Genomic DNA, 23,410 nt, shown 5'->3' with positions numbered 1-23,410 from the left:
TGAGGCATCTTCAATGCACTGGAATATGCTGTCCCTTTGAAATCTGTTTAAACACTTGTGGCAAAGTCAGAGGACAGGTAGCGCTTGGCACCCAGGACAAAAACAGCTTCCTCACCTTCAACAGCAGAAAGCCCAGGAAACTGATTATCATGTGTCCAGGTTGAGGACTGTTTGGGAGTCAAACTATGAAAAAAAAAGTAAATGAACCTGTCAAGAAGAAAAGAATTGTGCAGGGATCTGGCAAAGAAAGCTCTTCCCAGCTGCAAACCAACAGAATCCAGACAGAATGAGAAGCAGGATTGTAACTACACCTCATGCCAGGAAGCCAAGAGGGAACCTCACAAAGGAGGCCACACTGAGGCCTGTGAACAACTTGGGAAACTGCCCGCTAGGACTGCAGGGTAACAGCTGCTTCAGGACGCAGGTGCTCAATGTACACAAGCCCTGGGTTCTCTTCGTGACGTCTTCCCTCCTTACAGGTATATTTCCCTAAAACTTTTGATCAACATAAAAAATAAAGCAGAGAGAATAACAAAAACACATGCTGTAACCACCATGCTGAGTGAAATTGAGTGAACCAATGGAGAGACACTGATAGTTCTGTAATTTGTTTAACAAGTTAATTTAAGAACTCCATAAAATATTCTTCAATGTCAACAGTAAAATACAAAGTATAGATCAGTTAGTTTAAGCTTCACCTTTAGAGACAGTCACTGGCCCTAACTGAGAACTCAGATTCCCAGATCAGTGGTATTGAATTGGAAGGGTCCCAATGCAGACCTGGCCAGCGTTTCAGTCAGTCACATCTTTCAAGTATTCATACCTTGATTGACACCAGAGGCTTTGCTATTTGTGCTGCTGAATATTAAAAGTAGCTTTTCCAGCACTGTTGACAATAGCCAAAACATGGAAACAACCTAAATATCCATCAACAGATAAATGGATAAAGAAGGTGTGGTACATATATACAATGGAATATCACTCAACCATAAAAAGGAATGAAATAATGCTATTTGCAGCAACATGGACGGACCTAGAGATTATCATACTAAGTGAAGTAAGTCAGAAAGAGAAAGACAAATATCATATGATATCACTTATATGTAAAATCTAAATTATGGCACAAATGAACTTATCTATGAAACAGAAACAGACTCATAGACATAGAGAACAGACTTGTGGTTGCCAAGGGGGAGGGGAGTGGGGGAGGGATGTATTGGGAGTTCGGGGTTGGTAGATGCAAACTATTATATTTAGAATGGATAAACAACAAGGTCTTACTGTATAGCACAGGGAACTGTATTGAATATTCTGTGATAAACTGTAATGGAAAATAATATAAAAAAAGAATATCTTTATGTGTATAACTGACACACTTTGCTGTACAGCAGAGTGGCACAACATTGTAAATCAACTCTACTTCACTAAAAAGAAAAAGTAGCTTTTCATTGGCAAAATGAGTGGCTTAATTAGCATGATATTAGAAATGAGCTCTCGTTGGTAAAAGTAAAGGAATTTAATGAATGTGGATCAGCAAAATCATCAGAGAATATCCTCATTCTTAAAAGAACAAGGTAAGATGTGAGCAAGGGGCAAGGTCAAGGCTCGATGCCCTGACGGTGCTGCATCCAGCGCTGGTCTAGGAAGCAACTCCCAGACTGTCGGCAACCACTCGGCACAGAATCCTGCCATCCTCATGTCCACATCACCTGAACCTTCCACGTAAGAAGCAGTCAAGCACTCGTTGCCAGGGGAGCGAGATGTATGTTTCCTAAAAGGGGAACTCTGACTTAGCGTCATCATCCTAATAGCAAACCTGCTCAGCCTCGGACTTCATCTGCTCCATATAGAAGAGACAGCACCAGCAGGTAGGGGGACAAATGGTTGCACTCAGGATTTCATCGCTCACTGAAAAACGAAGCTTGCTACAAGCACTCTGCAAAAGCCAGAACAGCCCGGCCAGTCCTGCAGTCTTTCAGCCCCACCCCAGGACTGGAATACATTACAGCTCTGTGATGACCAAACCTCTCCTTCACCATGTGGCTCCACAAGCAGAGAAGAAGCAACCACAAAGCTCTTGCATGGCTCTTTAACATCTACAGAATCGGATGTCAACTCTTTGACCTGTCGTTTAAGTTTTTCTATATTCCTCCAATTCATCCTCCCAGATTCATCTCCCTACATTTCCTAAATCAAGCTCCACTCCACTAGAAGGCCCCACTTAGCCTCCCCACCCATGGAATCTAATAGATGATTAAATCTAGCTGGGGTGTCCAGTCCCCACTCCAAAGTCACAATGCTGACAGGATGCTGGCCACCCTTCATGTTGACAGCTACCAGCACTTGATCCAAATCAGCGGCCGAACATGGTCCTGAGTGTAACTTGTCACCCCTCAACTGCCTGAACTCCTTCAGGACATGAGGTGTGTACACAAGTCCTGTAAATCTCCCTGAGCACTTGACAATGTTAAGAAGACTCCATAAAGTAACCTAATATCTACTGAATTGACGCATTTGTCACATAAAAAGAAAAACAAAAGAGATGGTTTGTCAATATGAACAGCAGCTGCAGCTGGGGAATCTCATTTTCTACATTAGCTTTTTTTTTAACATCTCTATTGGAGTATAATTGCTTTACAGTGGTGCATTAGTTTTTGCTTTATAACAAAGTGAATCAGCTATACATATACATATACATATGTCCCCATATCTCTTCCCTCTTGCATCTCCCTCCCACCACCCCTATTCTACCCCTCTAGGTGCTCACAAAGCACGGAGCTGATCTTCCTGTGCTATGCAGCTGCTTCCCACAACCTATATATTTTCATTTGGTAGTATATATAAGTCCATGCCACTCTCTCACTTCGTCCCAGCTTACCCTTCCTCCTCCCCATGACCTCAAGTCCATTCTCTTGTAGGTCTGAATCTTTATTCCCATCCTGCCCCAAGGTTCTTCATAACCACTTTTTAAAAACTTTTTAGATTCCATATATATGTGTTAGCATATATATTGGAATTTGTTTTTCTCCTCCTGACTTACTTCACTCGGTATGACAGACTCTAGGTCCATCCACCGCACTACAAATAACTCAATTTCATTTCTTTTTATGGCTAAGTAATATTCCATTGTATATATGTGCCACATCTTCTTTACCCATTCGTCTGTTGATGGACACTTAGGTTGCTTCCATGCCCTGGCTATTGTAAATAACGCTGCAATGAACATTGTGGTACATGACTCTTTGAATTATGGTTTTCTTGGGGTAAACGCCCAGTAGTGGGATTGCTGGGTCGGATGATAGTTCTTCTTAGATTTTTAAGGAACCTCCATACAGTTCTCCATAGTGGCTGTATCAATTTACATTCCCACCAACAGTGCAAGAGGGTTCCCTTTTCTCCACATCCTCTCCAGCATTTATTGTTTGTAGACTTTTTGATGATGGCCATTCCGACTGGTGTGAGATGATACCCCATTGTAGTTCTGATTAACATTTCTCTAATGATTAGTGATGTAGAGCATCCTTTCACGTGTTTGTTGGCAATCTGTATATCTTCTTTGGAGAAATGTCTATTTAGGTCTTCTGCCTGTTTTTGGATTGGGTTGCTTGTTTTTTAATATTAAGCTGATGTGCTGCTTGTAAATTTTGGAGATTAAACGTTGGTCAGTTGCTTAATTTACAAAATTTTCTCCCATTCCGAGGGTTGTCTTGTTTATGGTTTCTTTGCTCTGCAAAACTTTTAAGCTTCATTAGGTCTCATTTGTTATTTTTGTTTTTATTTCCGTTTCTCTAGGAGGTGGGTCAAAAAGGATCTTGCTGTGATTTATGTCATAGAGTGGTCTGCCTATGGTTTTCTCTGGAGTTATATCCTGTCTGGCCTTATATTTAGGTCTTTAATCCATTTTAAGTGTATTTTTGTTTATGGTGTTAGGGAGTGCTCTAATTTCATACTTTCACGTGTAGCTGTCCAGTTTTCCCAGCACCACTTATTGCAGAGTCTGTCTTTTCTCCACTGTACATTCCTGCCTCCTTTATCAAAGATAAGGTGACCATATGTGCGTGGGTTTATCTCTGGGCTTTCTATCGTGTTCCATTTATCTATATTTCTGGTTTTGTGCCAGGGCCATACTGTCTTGATTACTGTAGCTTTGTAGTATAGTCAGAAGTCAGGGAGCCTGACTCCTCCAGCTCCGTTTTTCTTTCTCAAGATTGCTTTGGCTATTCAGAGTCTTTTGTGTTTCCATACAAATGGTGAAATTTTTTGTTCTAGTTCTGTGAAAAATGCCATTGGTAGTTTGATAGGGATTGAATTGAATCTGTAGATTACTTTGGGTAATATAGTCATTTTCACAATGTTGATTCTTCCAATCCAAGAACATCTCTCCATCTGTTGGTATCATCTTTAATTTCTTTCATCAGTGTCTTATAGTTTTCTTCATACAGGTCTTTTGTCTCCCTTAGCTAGGTTTATTCCTAGGTATTTTATTCTTTTGGTTTCAATGGTAAATGGGCGTGTTTCCTTAATTTTCTTTCAGAATTTTCATTATTTGTGTATAGGAATGCAAGAGATTTCCTTGCATTAATTTTGTATCCTGCTGCTTTACCAAATTCATTGATTAGCTCTAGTAGTTTTCTGGTAGCATCTTTAGAACTCTCTGTGTATAATATCATGTCATCTGCAAAGAGTGGCAGCTTTACTTATTCTTTTCCAATTTTGTTTCCTTTTATTTCCTTTTCTTCTCTGATTGCTGTGGCTAAAACTTCCAAAACTATGTTGAATAATGGTGGTGAGAGTGGGCAACCTTGTCTTATTCCTGATCTTAGTGGAAATGGTTTCAGTTTTTCACCATTGAGAACAATGTTGGCTGTGGGTTTGTCATATATGGACTTTATTATGTTGAGATAAGTTCCTTCTATGCCTACTTTCTGGAGGGTTTTATCATAAATAGGTGTTGAATTTTGTCAAAAGCTTTTCCTGCATCTATTGAGATGATCATATGGTTTTTCTTCTTCAGTTTGTTAATATGATGTATCACATTGATTGATTTGTGTATTTTGAAGAATCCTTGCTTTCCTGGGATAAACCCCACTTGAACATGGTTTCTGATACTTTTAACGTGCCATTGGATTCTGTTTGCTAGTATTTTGTTGAGGAATTTTGCATCTATGTCCATTAGTGTTGTTGGCCTGTTGTTTTCTTTCTTTGTGACATCTTTGTCTGCTCTTGGTATCAGGGTGATGGTGACCTCATAGAATGAGTTTGGGAGTGTTTCTCCCTCTGCTATATTTTGGAAGAGCTTGAGAAGGATACATGTTAGCTCTTTTCTAAATGTTTGATAGAATTCACCTGTGAAGCCCTCTGGTCCTGGGCTTTTTGTTGGAAGATTTTAAATCACAGTTTCAATCTCAGTGCTTGTGATTTGTCTGTTCATATTTTCTATTTCTTCCTGATTAAGTTTTGGCAGGTTGTGCATTTCTAAGAATTTGTCCATTTCTTCCAGGTTGTCCATTTTATTGGCATATCATTGCTTGTAGTAATCCCTCATGATCCTTTGTATTTCTGCAGTGTCAGTTGTTACTTCTCCTTTTTCATTTCTAATTCTATTGATTTGAGTCTTCTCCCTTTTATTCCTGATGAGTCTGGCTAATGGTTTATTGATTTTGTTTATCTTGTCAAAGAACCAGCTTTTAGTTTTATTGATCTTTGCTATTGTTTCCTTCATTTCTTTTTCATTTATTTCTGATCTCATCTTTATGATCTTTCCTTTGGCTAACTTTGGATTTTTTGGGTTTTTTTCTTCTTTCTCTAATTACTTTAGGTGTAAGGTTGGGGTGTTTATTTGAGATGTTTCTTGTTTCTTGAGGTAGGATTGTATTGTTACAAACTTCCCTCTTAGAACTGCTTTTGCTGCATCCCATAGGTTTTGGGTCATCATGTTTTCATTGTCACTTGTTTCTAGATATTTTTTGATTTCCTCTTTGATTTCTTCAGTGATCTCATGGTTATTAAGTAGTGTATTGTCTAGCCTCCAAGTATTTGTGTTTTACTGATTTTTTCCTGTAATTGATATCTAGTCTCATAGCATTGTGTTAAGAAAAGATACTTGATACTATTTCAATTTTCTTAAATTTATCAAGGCTTGATTTGTGACCCAGGATATGATATATACTGGAGAATGTTCCATGAGCACTTGAGAAGAAAGTGTATTCTGTTGTTTTTGGATGGAATGTCCTATAAATATCAATTAAGTCCATCTTGTTTAATGTATCATTTAAAGCTTGTGTTTCCTTATTTATTTTCATTTTGGATGATCTGTCCATTGTTGAAAGTGGGCTGTTAACCTCCCCCACTATTAATGTGCTCTTCATTTGCTTATTAACAAGGTACCAGATGGGTACTTTTTGTGCATCAAATGGAAAACAAATGTATCAAGTGATCCATGATATCTAAACCTTTTCACAACTATACCATATAAAGAAAAATATGGAGCAGACAAAACTCCTAGGATATAATCAGTGCTCTACCCCAGACAAATGTCATAACTTTATGAGACCTCAGTGTTCTCACCAGTAATTCAGGAAATCTGGCTTCTCTTGTGTTTTTCACAGGACTGGAGTGAGGCAGGAGCAAAAACTATGTGGAAAGAGCAATGAAAACCACGTACTGTGATTCAAGTATAACCACCATGATTACTACTTGTTCTGATTTATTTAATCTATGTTTGATTAGAATAATCACACATTTCCTTTATTTTGAAAAATCCTTTTTAGAGGAATTAAATATCGTCATCATATGTACAGAACACCTCCACATAACCAGCACTAAATATTTGCTTTATTCTGAGAAGCTAGGTGAGCAAACTGTAGCCGGCATAGTTCCCTTGACATTTGTGCTGATTGTCACTAAGTTTTGAATTCAATTAACAACTGCCCTGTCGCATTTCCTCAACTACCCATGTATGTCTTTTTCCCTGTTGTATTTCTATTTAACATTTCTGAAAAGTATTTATTATTTTCCCAAGTAGGATATGCAAGCTTCCTGCCACCAGTCACCAACCACATCCTATACCACTTGTTTACCCCCAGTTTTTTTCTGTATACATAACAGACACACAATGAATATTAAGGAACTACAAGGGCCATGACCAATAAAAGTTGTCTTTTAACAAATTACACCATAGTTTTATATGAGTTAAAACAGGAATAATTCTCCCTGGCACTACTCCATTGCCTTAAATTCTTAAAGTCTATTTTGATTTTTGTTGAAATGGATCATTTCTTCCTATTAAAGAAAACAGATACAAACTTTCAACCTTAGGCATATCAGAAGATTTAAAATAACAATCTGAAAGTGGCATAAACAGGCCACAAGCTAGCAGTCTCAAAAAAGAAAACAGTTTCTTTTAGCAGATATTTCCCCATCTTTTAACTGGACTATAAATAATGACCTCTCAAATAACTCAGAGCTGTAATTCACAAATAGTTTATTTTAGAGGACCCACTAGAAAATTGTAACAACTGAAGTGAGGCATTCTAAGAGTGCTTTGTTGAAACCACTGTAGTCAAGATGAGAGTTTTGTTGTCACCTTAAGATAATGCTTGTTAACTTTTCTGTAGACGGTGCTGTATACAGGAGATTTCATTCCCTTTGGTCTGTGCATGCGGGAGGATCTAGATTACTCCCTGAGAGGCATGGATGTCCTTCCCATCAACACTCTTAGGACGTGTCAGCGCATAGCTATGGGCTGCCCTGCATGTGGGAACAAACCTAGCCTGGGCTACTCACTTCCTCAGCTCTCAGCACTGCCCCAGCTCCACTGTCTGTCTTTCAAGGCCAAAGGGTCTCTATTTAAGTGGTAAATATAGTCTGTGCATCCCAGACATCCCAGCAAGTGTATTCTCCTAACAAACATCAACTGTTTGACTGAGGGTAAAAAAAATAAAAAATTGCCACAAAGTACAGCATGCAACCATTTCTTTACATGCACGCTATCCATCCCTGGAGTACAGAGAAAAATCTGTGTCAGGCCAGCAGATGGCTGTCACCCCACACCTGACCACACTGACCTCAAGAACTGCTCCAGCCAAGCTGAGCCAGGGTGTGGCCACTAAGAACAAGACAGCCAGGCCTTCAGAGAGTACATGGAGGGTGTGTTCATACACTTCCACAGCACTCTCTGGAGAAGGGTTCTGAGGATCAAAGGTCTCATCTTGGAACTTTACATCTTCATTTGAAGAATTAAATACCTGGATGGTATTGAGTTTATTTGTGCTGTTAATCCCTTGGATGTGATGTGCTTTTTGTTCTGGTTATTGGAAAATCTGAAATAGGTATATATCCCTCATACCACATGTTTTCCAGTTCCAAAATGTATGCTTCTGATTAGCTTCATTCTTACCTCCATTTATGTTCCCCCTGCAGTTTAGTTTTATCTTTTTTTTTTTTTTTGGTGCACTCATGGCTGAATTTTATTATTTTACAGTATTTTACTTTTCTTACTAATCATTGTACGTACTATTTGGAATTAGGTGGTGATGAACACATTATTAATATTAGGGAAATGGTGGAAAATCAATTCATTTATCTACTTTCACTCCCTTGAACTTTTATGACTGGAAGGATAAACAGTAGATGCACTGAGAGTAGACTGAATTGGACTCATGATATTTTGGTTTGCATTAATCATTTAATCATTAAAAACCAACAGCACAACTATATAGAGTTGCTTTGAAATAGGGAAGATAAAAAACAATAACTAAACACTACTATACACAACAGCATCCCCTGCGTATAATATTTTCTAATCCTTCCTTTAATATATTATACAGCTGTAATCATACTGCACATGATTTCATAATAACATACTGTAGACTTTTTTAAACTATTGCATCATTTTCACACTGATAATTTATATTTTTGTCACAATCATGTCACAGTTAATATTATACTGTACCCATTTAGTCAGCTCTTGACAGAACACATGAATGTAATTGCCCAAAGCACCCCCGGTTCATAATTAAATAAGAAATTACAACCCTGGAAGAGGACACTGACCCTTGAACAATGTGGGTTTGAATTGAGAGGGTCCACTTACACGGGGTTATAAATACTGCCATGCTCCATGGTCTGTGGCTGATTGAATCTGCAGATGCACAGGAACCACAGATATGGGGCCAACTATAAAGTACTGCGAGATTATCTCCTACATTATTCGAGGGTCAACTGAGTACATAAAAATAAAAAGAAATAATTAGAGTAACACCAAGAAGACTAAATCTAAAGACAATCTGAGGTCTCTGAAAATGTTTCAGGATAACATAAATGGGTGTTTTCTTAACTATGTTGAAAACAAGCACTGACATACTACCTTTGAGACTGCAAATTTGTGCAAATTTTCTGAAAGGGAATTGAGTAGCAAAAGAATTTAAATATTAATACAATCCAACTTGCATTCATGATAAAATTTCTTACCAAAGTGCGTATAGAGGGAACATACCTCAACATAATAAAAGCCATTTATGACAAACCCACAGCCAACATAATACTCAACAGTGAAAAAGCTGTAAGTCTTCCTGCTAAAATCTGGAACAAGGCAAGGATGCCCACTCTCACCACTTCTATTCAACATTGTAGTGGAAGTCTTAGCCACAGCAATCAGACAAGAAAAAGAAATAAAACGTATCCAAGTTGGAAAGGAAGAGGTAAAGCTGTCATTATATGCAGATGACATGATACTACATATAGAAAATTTTAAAGACTCCATACAAAAAAATACTAGAGCTGATAAATGAATTCAGCAAGGTGACAGGATATATGATCAATATACAGAAAGCTGTAGCATTTCTTTACACAAACAGTGAAATATCAGAAAGAGAAAGTAAAAAAAATATCCCTTTAAAAATCACATCAAAAAAACAAAACAGGGCTTCCCTGGTGGAGCAGTGGTTGAGAGTCTGCCTGCCGATGCAGGGGACATGGGTTTGTGCCCCGGTCTGGGAAGATCCCACATGCCATGGAGTGGCTAGGCCCGTGAGCTATGGCCACTGAGCCTGCACGTCCAGAGCCTGTGCTCCACAACGGGAGAGGCCACAACAGTGAGAGGCCCACGTACCGCAAACAAAACAAAACAAAACAAAAACAGAGGAATAAACTTAACCAAGGAGGTGAAAGACATACGCTGAGAAATGTAAAATGTAGATAAAGGAAACTGAAGATGATTCAAAGAATGGAAAGTTATCCTGTGCTCTTGGATTGGAAAACTAATATTGTTAAAATGGCCATACTACCCAAAGCAATCTGCAGATTTAATGCAATCCCTATCAAATTACCATGACATTTTCCAAAGAACTAGAACAAATAATCCTTAACTATATATGGAACCACAAAAAAACAAAATTGCCAAAGCAATCCTGAAAAATAAGAACAAAGCTAGAGGCAGAACCCTCCCAGACTTCAGACAACATTATAAATCTATAGCAATCAAAACAGCATGGTGGGGCTTCCCTGGTGGTGCAGTGGTTAAGAGTCCGCCTGCCGATACAGGGGATACGGGTTCGTGCCCCAGTCCAGGAAGATCCCACATGCCACGCAGCGGCTGGGCCCATGAGCCATGGCTGCTGAGCCTGTGCATCCAGAGCCTGTGCTCCGCAATGGGAGAGGCTACAACAGTGAGAGACTAGCATACTGAAAAAAAAAAATAGCATGGTATTGGCACAAAAACAGGTATATAGATCAATGGAACAGAATAGGGAGCTCAGAAATAAACCCACACCCCTATAATCAACTAATCCTCAACAAAGCTTTGCACCTTCCTCTTCAGTAACAAATGGCTCTCAAAACCAATTATTTAATAAATTGAATAGAAATGCTATTTGGTATCTAACATCAATAGCAATTGAAAATCTAACCAGCTAAATTAGTGGAGTAAGAAGACCCTGAATTCACCTTCTCCCATGGGTACACCCAAATTTAAACTATTTATGAAGCAACTATCTACAGCAAAGATAAAGAAAGAATATTAAAAGCAGCAAGGGAAAAGCAACAATTACGTACAAGGGAACTCCCATTAGACCATGAGATGACTTTTCAGCAGAACCTTTGCAGCGAATAGGGAGTGGCATGATATATTTAAAATTATGAAAGGGAAAAACCTATAACCAAGAGTATTCTACCTGGCAAAATGACCAATCAGATTTGAAGAAGAGATCAAAAGTTTTACAGACAAGCAAAAAGTTAGAGTTCAGCATGACTAAACTGGCTTTACAAGAAATATTAAAGGGATTTCTCTGAGCAGAAAATAAATTACCACAACTAGAAATGTGAAAATTCCAAAAGGAAAAATCTCATTACTGAAGGAAAATATAACATATAAACATAGTCATCAAGTTACAAAGGAAGAGAACAAAAGAGGAAGAATGATAGAAAGAAACAAACAAAAACTACAAAATCCCCCAAAACTTTAAAAAACTGGCAACAAGTACACATCAATAATTACTTTATTAATGAACTAAGTGCTCTGATCATAACACATAGAGTGGCTAAATTGATGCAAAAACAAGACCCATATATATGCTGCCTATAAAAGACTCACTTCAGTACTAAAGACACACACAGACTGAAAGTGATGAGATTGAAAATGGTATTCAAAGAAATGGAAAGGAAAAGAAAGTTGAGGTAGAAATACTTAGACAAAATAGACTTCAAAACAAAGACTGTAAGAAGGACTAAAAAGGTTATATAATGATAAAGGGATCAATTTAACAAGATATACAGTTCTAAATATATATGCACCCAACATAGGAACACCTAAATACATAAAGCAAATATTAACAGACATTAAGGGAGAAATTCACAGTAACACAATGATAGTAGGGGCTTTAACACCCTACTTACATCAGTAAATTGGTAACCCAGACAGAAAATCAATATAGAAGCACTGTCCTTAAATGACACATTAGATCAGATGAACATAATATGTATGTATAGCACATTCCATCCAAAAGCAGCAGAATACACATTCCTTTCAAATGGACCTGGATCATTCTACAGGATAGATCACATGCTGGGTCACAAAAAAAATCTCAGTAAATTTAAGAAAATTGAAATCATATCAAGCATCTATTCCAATCACAACACTATGAAACTAGAAATCAATTACAAGAAAAAAACTGCAAAAAACCACAAAAACATAGAGGTTAAATAATATGCCACTAAACAACCAATGGGTCACTGAAGATATTGAAAAGAAAATTTAAAATGCTTGGGGACAAATGAAAACAGAAACACAATGACCCAAAATCTATAAGATGCAGCAAAAGCAGTTCTAAGAGGGAAGCTTGTAGCAATACAATCCTACCTCAGGGAACAAGAAAATGACAAATAAACAACCTAACCTTACACCTAAAGGAACTAGAAAAAGAAGAGCAAACAACATCCAAATGTAGCAGAAGGAAATAAATAATAAAGAGCAGAGCAGAAATAGAAACTTAAAAAAGCAATAGAAAAGATCAATGAAACTAAGAAGTGTTTCTTTGAAAAGATAAGCAATATTGGTAACACTTTATGCAGACTCCCAAAGCAAAAGAGAAAGAGGGCCCAAATTTAAAATCAGGGATGAAACAGACGTTACAAACAGCACTATAGGAATACAAAGGATTATAATAGATTACTACAATTATATGCCCAAAGAAAAGGGCAGCCTAGAATAAATGAATAAATTCCCAGAAACAAACAATTTCCCAAGAGTGAATCAGGAAGAAATAGAAAATAGGAATAGACCAATTACTAGTAATGAACTTGAATCAGTAATCAAAAACCTCCCAAAAAACAAAAGAACAGATGGCTTCAAAGGAGGATTCTACAAAACATTTAAAGAAGAGTTAACACCTATCCTTTCAAACTACTCCAAAAAATTAAAGAGGAAGGAATGCTTCCAAACTCAGTCCTCAAGGCCAGCATCACCCTGATGCCAAAACAGGACAAAAATATCACACGCATACACACACACACACACACACACACACGACAGTCCAATTTCAAACATAGATTTTAAAATTCTCAAGAAAATATTAGCAGACCAAATTCAACAATTCATTAAAAGGATAATATACCATGATCAAGCAGGATTATTTCCAAAGAATGAAGTATGTTTCAGCGCTCACAAATCAATCAGTGTGGTACGCCTCATTAACAAATTGGATAATAAAAATCATATGATCATCTCAATAGATGTAGAAACAACTTTTGACAAAATTAAATATCCATTTATGCTAAAAGCTCTCAACAAAGTGAGCAGAGAGGGAACATACCTCAACATAATAAACCTCAACATAATAAAGGTTATATATGACCATCATACTCATCAAGCAGAAAATACTTTTCTCTAAGATCAGGAACAAGACAAGGATGACCACTCTCGCCACTTTTATTATGTAGTATTGGGAGCCCTAGCAATCAGACAAGAAAAAGAAGTTTAAAAATTCAAATTGGAAAGGAAGTAGTAAAACTGTCACTATTTGCAGATGACATGATAATAAACATAGAAAATACTAAAGATGTCACCAAAAAAACATTAGAACTAACAAGGGAATTCAGTAAAGTTGAAGGACACAAAATTAATATACATAAATCTGTCACATTTCTATATACAAATAATGAACTATCAGAAAAAGAAATTAAGAAAACTATCCCATTTACAGTCACATCAAAAAGAATAAAATACCTAAGAATAAATCTAACCAAGGAGTTAAAAGACATATACTTGGAAAATTATAAGGCATTGGTGAAAGAAATTGAAGATGACATGAACAAATGGAAAGATATGTTGTCCCATGGATTGGAAGAATTAACATTATTAGAATGAACAAACTCCCCAAGGCAATCTACAGATTCACTGCAATCCCTATCAAAATACCAATGGTATTCACAGAACTAGAACAAATAATTCTAAAATTTGAATGGAAACACAAAGAGCCCAAATAACCAAAGCAATCTTGATAAGAAAAAGATCAAAGTTGCAAGTATCATGCTCCCTGATTTCAAACAATACTACAAAGCTACAATAACCAAAGCAGTATGGTACTGGCAAAAAAATAGACACATAGATCAATGGAGCAGAACAGAGAACCCAGAAATAAACCCACACTTATATGTTAAACTAATTTATGGCAAAGGAGGCAAGACTATATGATGGGTTGGCAAAACTGGACAGCTACATGCAAAAGAATTAAACTGGACTACTTTCTCACATCATATACAAAAGTAAACTCAAAATAGATTAAAAACTTAAATGTAATACCTGACACCATAAATCTCCTAGAAGAAAACACATATTGCTAAGTCTTAGCAATATGTTTTTGGATATATCTCCTTAGGCAAGGGCAACAAAAACAAAAATAAACAAGTGGGACTATATCAAACTAAAATCCTTTTGTACATATCAATAAAATGAAAAGACAGTCTACTGATAAATGGGGAAAGATACTTGCAAATGATATAGTGGTTAATGATAAGGGGTTAAAATTCAACATATACAAAGAACTCAACATCATACAAAAAACACCAAATAACCCTATTAAAAAATTAACTGAGGACCTGCATACACATTTTTCCAAAGAAGACATACAGATGGCCAGCAGATACATGAAAAGATACTCAACATCACTAATCATCAGGGAAATGCATAGCAAAACACAACAAGGGGCTTCCCTGGTGGCTCAGTGGTTGAGAATCTGCCTGCCAATGCAGGGGACATGGGTTTGAGCCCTGGTCCAGGAAGATCCTGCATGCCGTGGAGCAACTAAGTCCATGTGGCACAACTACTGAGCCTACGCTCTAGAGCCTGTGGCCCACAACTACTGAAACCTGGGTGCCTAGATCCTGTGCTCCACAACAAGGGAAGCCACCATAATGAGAAGCCCATGCACCGCAACAAAGAGTAGCTCCTGCTCACCACAACTAGAGAAAGCCCATGCACAGCAACGACCCAACACAGCCAAAAATAAATAAATAAAATAAATAAATTTTTTAAAAACACACAAAAATATATCACCTCACACCTGTCAAAATGGCTGTTATCCAAAAGACAACAAATAACAAATGTTGGTGAGAAGGTGGAGAAAAGGGAGCCCTCATACACTGTTGGTGGGAATGTAAATTGGTGCAGCCACTGTGAAAAACATTATGGAGTTTCCTCAAAAAAATTAAAAATAGGATTACCATGTGATCCAGCAATTCCACCTCTGGGTATTTTTCTAAAGAAAACAAAAACAATAATTTGAAAAGACATATACACCCCATTGTTCATTGCAGCATTATTTACAATAGCCAAGATATGGAAGCCACCTAAGCATACATCAATAAATGAAGGGATAAAGAAGATGTGGCATACATGTACACAATGGGATATTACTCAGCCATTTAAAAAGGATGAAATCTTTCCATTTGCAACAATATGGATGGACATAGAGGGTATTATGTTAACTGAAATGTCAAAGAGAGAAAGAAAAATTTCAGAATCATAGATAAAGAGAATAAACAGATTGTTGTCACAGTGGGAGGATTGGGGATGAGTAAACTGGGCGAGAAAGATTAAGAGGTACAAATGTCCAGTTTCAAAATGAGTCACAGGAATGAAATATACAGCATGAGGAATAGAGTCAATAATACTATAATAACTTTTTATGATGACAAATGGTTACTAGACTCATATGGTGATAATTTTGTGATGTATAGATATATCAAAGCACTGTGTTGTGCACCTGGAATAAACATAGTGCTGTAGGTCAGTTTTACTTCCATTTTAAGAAAAGGATACTATGGAAAAACTAAGCAAATTTGTATAGAGTATGGGCTTTGCTTAATAATAATTTATCTATAGTGGTTCATTAATTATAACAAATAGACATACTAAGATATTAAGAATAAGTGATACTGGGTGTGAGATTTATGGTACTCTGTGTAGTATCTCTGTAATTTTTCTGTAAATATAAAGCTGTTCTAAAATAAAAGGTTCATTTAAAAAATAAAAATAAATTCAAATAAAAAGCATTTGTAAACTTTAAAATATCTAACCATCCTTTTTCACTGTGAACACTAAAGAATAATAATTTCTGATTACTTCATAAAAACTGATTTGGTGTATGTTTCCTAGTGATCTCAGAAACAAATCACAGCAAGATCCTTTTTGACCCACCTCCTAGAGAAATGGAAATAAAAACAAAAATAAACAAATGGGACCTAATGAAACTTCAAAGTTTTTGCACAGCAAAGGAAACCATAAACAAGACCAAAAGACAACCCTCAGAATGGGAGAAAATATTTGCAAATGAAGCAACTGACAAAGGATTAATCTCCAAAATTTACAAGCAGCCCATGCAGCTCAATATCAAAAAAACAAACAACCCAATCCAAAGAAGAGCAGAAGACCTAAATAGACATTTCTCCAAAGAAGATATACAGATTGCCAAAAAACACATGAAAGAATGCTCAACATCATTAATCATTAGAGAAAAGCAAATCAAAACTACAATGAGATATCATCTCATACCAGTCAGAATGGCCATCATCAAAAAATCTAGAAACAATAAATGCTGGAGAAGGTGTGGAGAAAAGGGAACCCTCTTGCACTGTTGGTGGGAATGTAAATTGATACAGCCACTATGGAGAACAGTATGGAGGTTTCTTAAAAAACCAAAAATAGAACTAGCATATGACCCAGCAATCCCACTACTGGGCATATACCCTGAGAAAACCATAATTCAAAAAGAGTCATGTACCAAAATGTTCATTGCAGCTCTATTTACAATAGCCAGGACATGGAAGCAACCTAAGTGTTCACTGACAGATGAATGGATAAAGAAGATGTGGCACATATATACAATGTAATATTACTCAGCCATAAAAAGAAATGAAATTGAGTTATTTGTAGTGAGGTGGATGGACCTAGAGTGTGTCATACAGAGTGAAGTAAGTCAGAAAGAGAAAAACAAATACCATATGCTAACACATATATATATGGAATCTAAACAAAAAAAAAGAAAAAGGTCATGAAGAACCTAGGGGCAAGATGAGAATAAAGACGCAGACCTACTAGAGAATGGACTTGAGGATACGGGGAGGGGGAAGGGTAAGCTGGGACGAAGTGAGAGAGTGGCATGGACATATATACACTACCAAATGTAAAATAGATAGCTAGTGGGAAGCAGCCGCATAGTACAGGGAGATCAGCTCGGTGCTTTGTGACCACCTAGAGGGGTGGGATAGGGAGGGAGACACAAGAGGGAAGAGATATGGGGACATATATATATATGTATAACTGATTCACTTTGTTATAAAGCAGAAACTAACACACCGTTGTAAAGCAATTATACTCCAATAAAGATGTTAAGAAAAAAAGAAAGGAATTTAGCACTTTGTAAAATTTATTTAATTTGTAGATGTTTTAGAGGTTTTTATAATCTGATTCATTTACATCAACCTCCAAATAAGTAACAAATTATAGCTAGATTTTTTTATCCTTTCATGGTTTGTTAAATAGTAAATATTTCTTTGTTAGTCCTTTTCAGACTATTTATTCCAAATGCATTGCAGAGTAATCCAGAATTTTTAAAACCTGGATTAATTTCAGGCATCCCATAATGCATGTAGTGTTTCCATAGTTTCATATTTCTACTGGCTCTTGAATATACCCATAGATGTCAGTAATATTAAATATTTTCAATGTTCCTCTCTCCTTTCTCCACTGATATTGAGCCTGTACTTAATATCTGTAGACTTAAATATATTCACATGTAAGCCCTGTGATTGTAAATGCATATGTTATTAGTATTTTAATACATTGTTTATTTTTCAAGTATAATTGACCTACAGCAGGACATTAGTTCCTGGTACACAACATAGTGATCCGATATTTCTGTACATTTCAAAATGATCATCATGATAACTCTAGTTATGATATGTCACCATACTAAGGTATTACATAGCTATTGACTATATCTCCTACACTGTACACTTCATACTCATGAATTATTTATTTTGCAACTGGAAATTTGTACCTCTTAATCTCCCTCACCTATTTCTCTCAAGCCCCCACTTCTCCCTTTTGGCAACCATCTATTTGTTCACTGTATCTATACCTCTGATTCTGTTTAGTTATGTTTGTTCATTTGTTTTGCATTTTTAATTTCACATATAAGTTAAATCATACAGGATTTGTCTTTGTCCAATTTATTTCGCTTAGAATTATACCCTCTAGGTCCATCTATGTTGTCACAAATGGCAAGATTTCATTCTTTCTTATGGCTGAGTAACATCCCATTGTATATATATACCACATCTTCTACATCTATTCATCTATTCATGAGCACTTAGGTTGCTTCCATATCTTGGCTATTTACAAATAGCCAAGCTATTTACAAATAATGCTGCAATGAACATAGGGGTGCATATATCTTTCCAAATTCATGTTTTCATTTTCTTTGGAAAAATACCCAAGAGTGGAATTGCTGGATCATAAGGTAGTTCTATTCTTAATTCATTGAGGAATCTCCATATTGTTTTCCACAGTAGCTGCACCGATTTACATTCTCGCCAACAATGCATGAGGGTTTCCTTTTCTCCGTATACTTGCCAACATTTGTTGCCTTTTTGATAATAGCCATTCTGACAGGTGTGAAGTGATCCTGATGATTGGTGATGAATCAACTGATCTTATTAACCTTAAAAGGAAAAACTCTAAAAAGGAAAGAAAAGAAAAAAACTCTCATTGTGTGCTAGGTTCTAGTCAATTCACTTTAATTTATACCTTTTCCCTTCAGGTAAGCTGCCTGTTTTTTTTAAAAAACATCAATGTACGTTCTTATGTGTTATTCCTTAAGCAGACATAGAGAAGTATCAAATATGTTATGCCCTCAGTGAATGCAGATTTCTTGTCAAGGAAGATTTCTGAAGGTGGAACAAAATAATTTCAGTTTAAATCCCAGGGACTTAGGGATTTCAACGAGGTATTTTTATATTCAAAAATGATAAAAAATTTTATGGCTTAAATTACTATTCTTCTCTGAGAAAAGTTCTGAATGTAATATAAATGCTGTTATAGCATGATCTTCCTTTTTGATGAGATTTTCTGGCCTGTGTGGAGTAGCTGACAGATAGCTATTACCTGAACAATCCCACATCTGGTTTGCTGAGATTTGTTTGTAGTCAAACACATTGAATAAAACTTAGTGAAACTACTTTAAATTGAAGTACATATTAACAAAAAAGAAAAGGTCCAATTATTTAGTTATCTAGCTAAAGAACCTACCTGTTGTTGCCCAGAAGCCTTAAAATTGAAACATAACATTCTTTTTAGCGACTCTGCTGGAACTCTACAGTGAATGGTGTTTCGGTGTGTAGCACGGAGACCATGAGACTCAAAGTGTGGGGCCAGGATTCACCTGCCAATTGTCTCCACACTTAACTTCTCTGAGTCTTACATCTCTTCCTATTAAAATAATGAGCATACTATTCTCATGAAATTGTAGGGAACATCAAATAAGGCAGCGAATGAGAAAGCACCAGTGTGATGTAGCTTAATAAACTGGTACAAATCTACATCTAATATAAACATTAACTTGTTCCTACTTTTCTGATTAAAGAGCACGCCCTGCTTTCCCCCTTCCCCCTTATCAAAGTGTCTTGCTCTTTCTGTGTCCTTTTATAGACTGTTTTCAGTCAGGATACTTTTTGCAAATTCTAGCTAGCTTAAGCAGACAAGGAATGTATTAAAAGATATTAGATAATTCACAGAATCTGGGAAGGTCAGAAAATCAGGTTTGGAAGATAAGTCTGACTGCTCTGAGAGGCCCTAAGCGACTACCACTGGCAGAGTAATCCAGTTCGGTGCTTTGTGACCACCTAGAGGGGTGGGATAGGGAGGGTGGGAGGGAGATGGAGACGCAAGAGGGAGGAGATATGGGGATACATGTATATGTATAGCTGATTCACTTTGTTATAAAGCAGAAACTAACACATGATTGTAAAGCAATTATACTCCAATAAAGATGTTAAAAAAGAAAAAAAAAAAAGAAAGCCATTGAAGGGTTCTGCTTGGCAAATAAGCATGACTATTCCACCCTGATCTCTGTTTTTTATGATCCCCATCAAGCTGATCAAATAGTGTTTACACATGAGTTTCTGAAAACAGAGGAAGCTAAAGAAGTTCACCTAATTGCAGAAATTTTAGGGCCAATAACAAACCACAAATCACTGATTCTTTCAGTTTTCCCCATCTTTATTTCTCACTCTCTCTGGGTATGTGCATGTGTGTGAGAGTATTATACTATACTATAGAACTGTATTATGCCTATAGCATATAAGCTGTTTGATCAATCGATTGACTGGTTAAACAGTTACTGAATTTCAGAATATCTGCAAGGAATAAAAAATATAAATATGAACAGGATCTGTGCCCTTCCTTCTTGGAACTCATATTCTAATTAGAAAATCTGTCATGTAAACCACTAATTATAGGCAATATGAGAAGAGCTTTAACAGGGAAGATACAAGGCACAGTGCACATATGTAACGTTTAGAGATACAAGTTTTAACACCTGTAATTGGAAACCCAAGATTAAAGGTATTGCCCCATAATATCCATATTACAAATATATTGGTAACCTATTTTGTCAAACAGTTGACTGAAGATATGTCAGTAAACTGTTATGTGTCACTGATAAGTTCAGACTTTACTATATGCTTTCAATTTTTATTCATATTAAAGTCTTTAAATCTCTCATTGCCTTCAAATAAGTATTTCAAGCTTCGTTGTTATTCAGACAATCACTGTAAAATGAAATTTTAGATCATAAAATGTCCTTGAAAACAGAAGCTTCCTACTATGATACTGATATTTCTTTCCTTGCCTTATTATAGTCTTTAGTTTATACTTCTAATGGGTACTTACTTAACAATCAGCCTTAAATTCAGTAATCACATTTCCCCTAATCTTTGATTAGAACAATTATAGTAATAGAAAATAAAGGAGTAATTTCGTGAAGAGATTCATAAAGTATCCTTTTCCAGCTAAAGTGCAGCCTTCTAACTAGTTTTCTCAGTATTAGGGCTACAAAAAATTCTTGCTGTTCTGTTTAAAATACACAGATCCCAAACCCTTTCATTGTCTGCTCGTATTTGTCTTGGTCTCCCCTAGAACTGTGAGTCCCAGCAAAAGGCTTAGCACACAACAGATGTCCAATAGATGCTGTTGAATGACTGCTTGGCCCTCTTAACCTAGACTAAGACAGTAGAAGCATCAGACAAAGTCCCTTCAAAAATAAAAAGCCTGAGAATGGATAAATAGGAAAGAAACATACAACAGAATTTGTATGTCTACTCCAATTTTTCTTTAGCTCTGAACTCTCTTAGCCAATGTTTATTTTTGGTTTGCCTTAAAAAGCAAGAATATATACATCAGAACACCCTAAAGGAAATCTCTGTGAAGATTGCCACACCAGTTTATATTATAAACCGATTGGTAACACATGGCTGAATGTTTTCTGTCAACTCACTACTGTATACTGAACACCGATGATAGCGTTCCTAGTTACATAATTCCCTCACACTGCCATCCTGAATATTGTGGATTTTTAAAGTTATTTTGCTAATATCATATTCCAGGAGAAAAAAAGGCTACAAACACCTTGATTAACAGAGTTTTTATGCCATCTTTTACACAGTGGTAAAACTAAGCCAAAGCACTAGACATGTTTCATGAAGGCACATGAGCTGCATAAGGGGTCTGAAAGAAAAAGGCACAATGTAAGATCTGTGAGTTTAAGTTTTATTCAGGGTCTTACTGTGGACTGTAGCCTGGGAGACAGCCTCTCAGACAGCTCTGAGGAACTGCTCCAAAGAAGTAGGGAAGGAGCCAGGATATACATGACTTTGGGCTAAGGAATAAGGGCAGTCAACCAAGCATACATCTCAGTAAAAGATTATCTCTAGTCACAATGAACAGGTAGTTCAGTTAATGATTTTAGTGCTTTTCTATGCACGGGAAGATACAAGAATCTGGGTTCATTAAAATTCTTCCTCAGATATGCATCTCACTGTCTAAAGACCTGTTTTTCCAAAGCACATTTCATCCTGTTTTTCATCCTGAATTCTTTCTGGGGTACACTGTTGGTCAGTGACTGCAGTGGCTAAAGACTTGATCCTTGTAGAACTGAAGGGTGGGAAACACTCTTTGCTGTACAGGTCTATACAGCTCTGTTAGGGTGGGTGACAATGTAACTTTTTTGCATGTGTGAATCCCTCTAATTCAGATTCTCCTAGAATAGAAAGGTTGAGGAACCTATCTTTCACTGGTTCTTTTACCTTTATTCTTTCATCCCCAAATCCCTCACATTTTCCCCACACACACTCAGACACACACACACACACACACACACATACAATCACACTCACACACAAGCAAGAAAGGTGATTTTTGTCCAAGTAACGAAGACCCAAACTCATGGTGCCTTAAAGGAGATAGAAGTAAAAATCTGAATGTGGGCAAAGTGTGCTCTGCCCACAGGACCAAGCTTCCACCCCGTTACTATCCTGTGCAGCTCCATTCCTCAGTGCATCACTCTAGCCACATCACCTGCAGGTTAGTCGGCAGGAAGGTGAGGGCAGAAGGATGGGGAAAGGACAGGGAATGGAGAATCTGTCCTTGAAGGAAGTTTCCTAGAGTTTCCATGCTCAAAGGAAAGAGGGTGAGCAATTAGAAGAAGACAGTCTGACTTTCAGTATTAAAGCTACTGAGTACCATGGATTTGAATTAGGAGGATCTGAGCCATATTCTAATCCTGTGCCTGCATGTTTGCTCTCTCAACTGAGACCACAGTTGTTTTTAATTGAACATAAAATCTCCTATTTGATTCTAAGCAGTGGAATAGGGTTTTTATTTGCTAGTAAGTGGATTTTGAATTTCCTCCCAAAAGAAGCTAAACTTTGGTGATAGTTACAATAGTATCTCATTCACACAAAGGTCTAGAACATTTAAGATTCTCTGGGGAGATACCAACTTCTGTGGGCAGGAGACTCAGTAATTTAAAGACAATTTTAGCTGAAAGCATTGCCCTGGTTATTAAGGCAGTTGTTTTCATGCTCCACAAAGCACCAGAGGTATCTTTGAAATCTCCAAAGAGTGGTACAAACCAGGCAGAGCCCACCCACCACAGCCCATCCCCATTCCATCCTCATTTTATGAATATGGCTTCTATATGAGATATTGTTTAAAGAAACATTTTCACTACTTTTAAATATTTGACCTCATTGTTCCCAGCTCAAAATCTATTTCTTGTGGATTTGTTTCTAGTGGACATTACAGCCTTGAAATTCCTTGGCCTTTTAGGAACTGGTGACAAAGGGTAGAAAGAGAAGG

The sequence above is a fragment of the Lagenorhynchus albirostris genome, chromosome 12 (assembly GCF_949774975.1).
Source record: "Lagenorhynchus albirostris chromosome 12, mLagAlb1.1, whole genome shotgun sequence".
Taxonomy (NCBI): domain Eukaryota; kingdom Metazoa; phylum Chordata; class Mammalia; order Artiodactyla; family Delphinidae; genus Lagenorhynchus; species Lagenorhynchus albirostris.
This window is presented reverse-complemented; position numbering follows the sequence as displayed.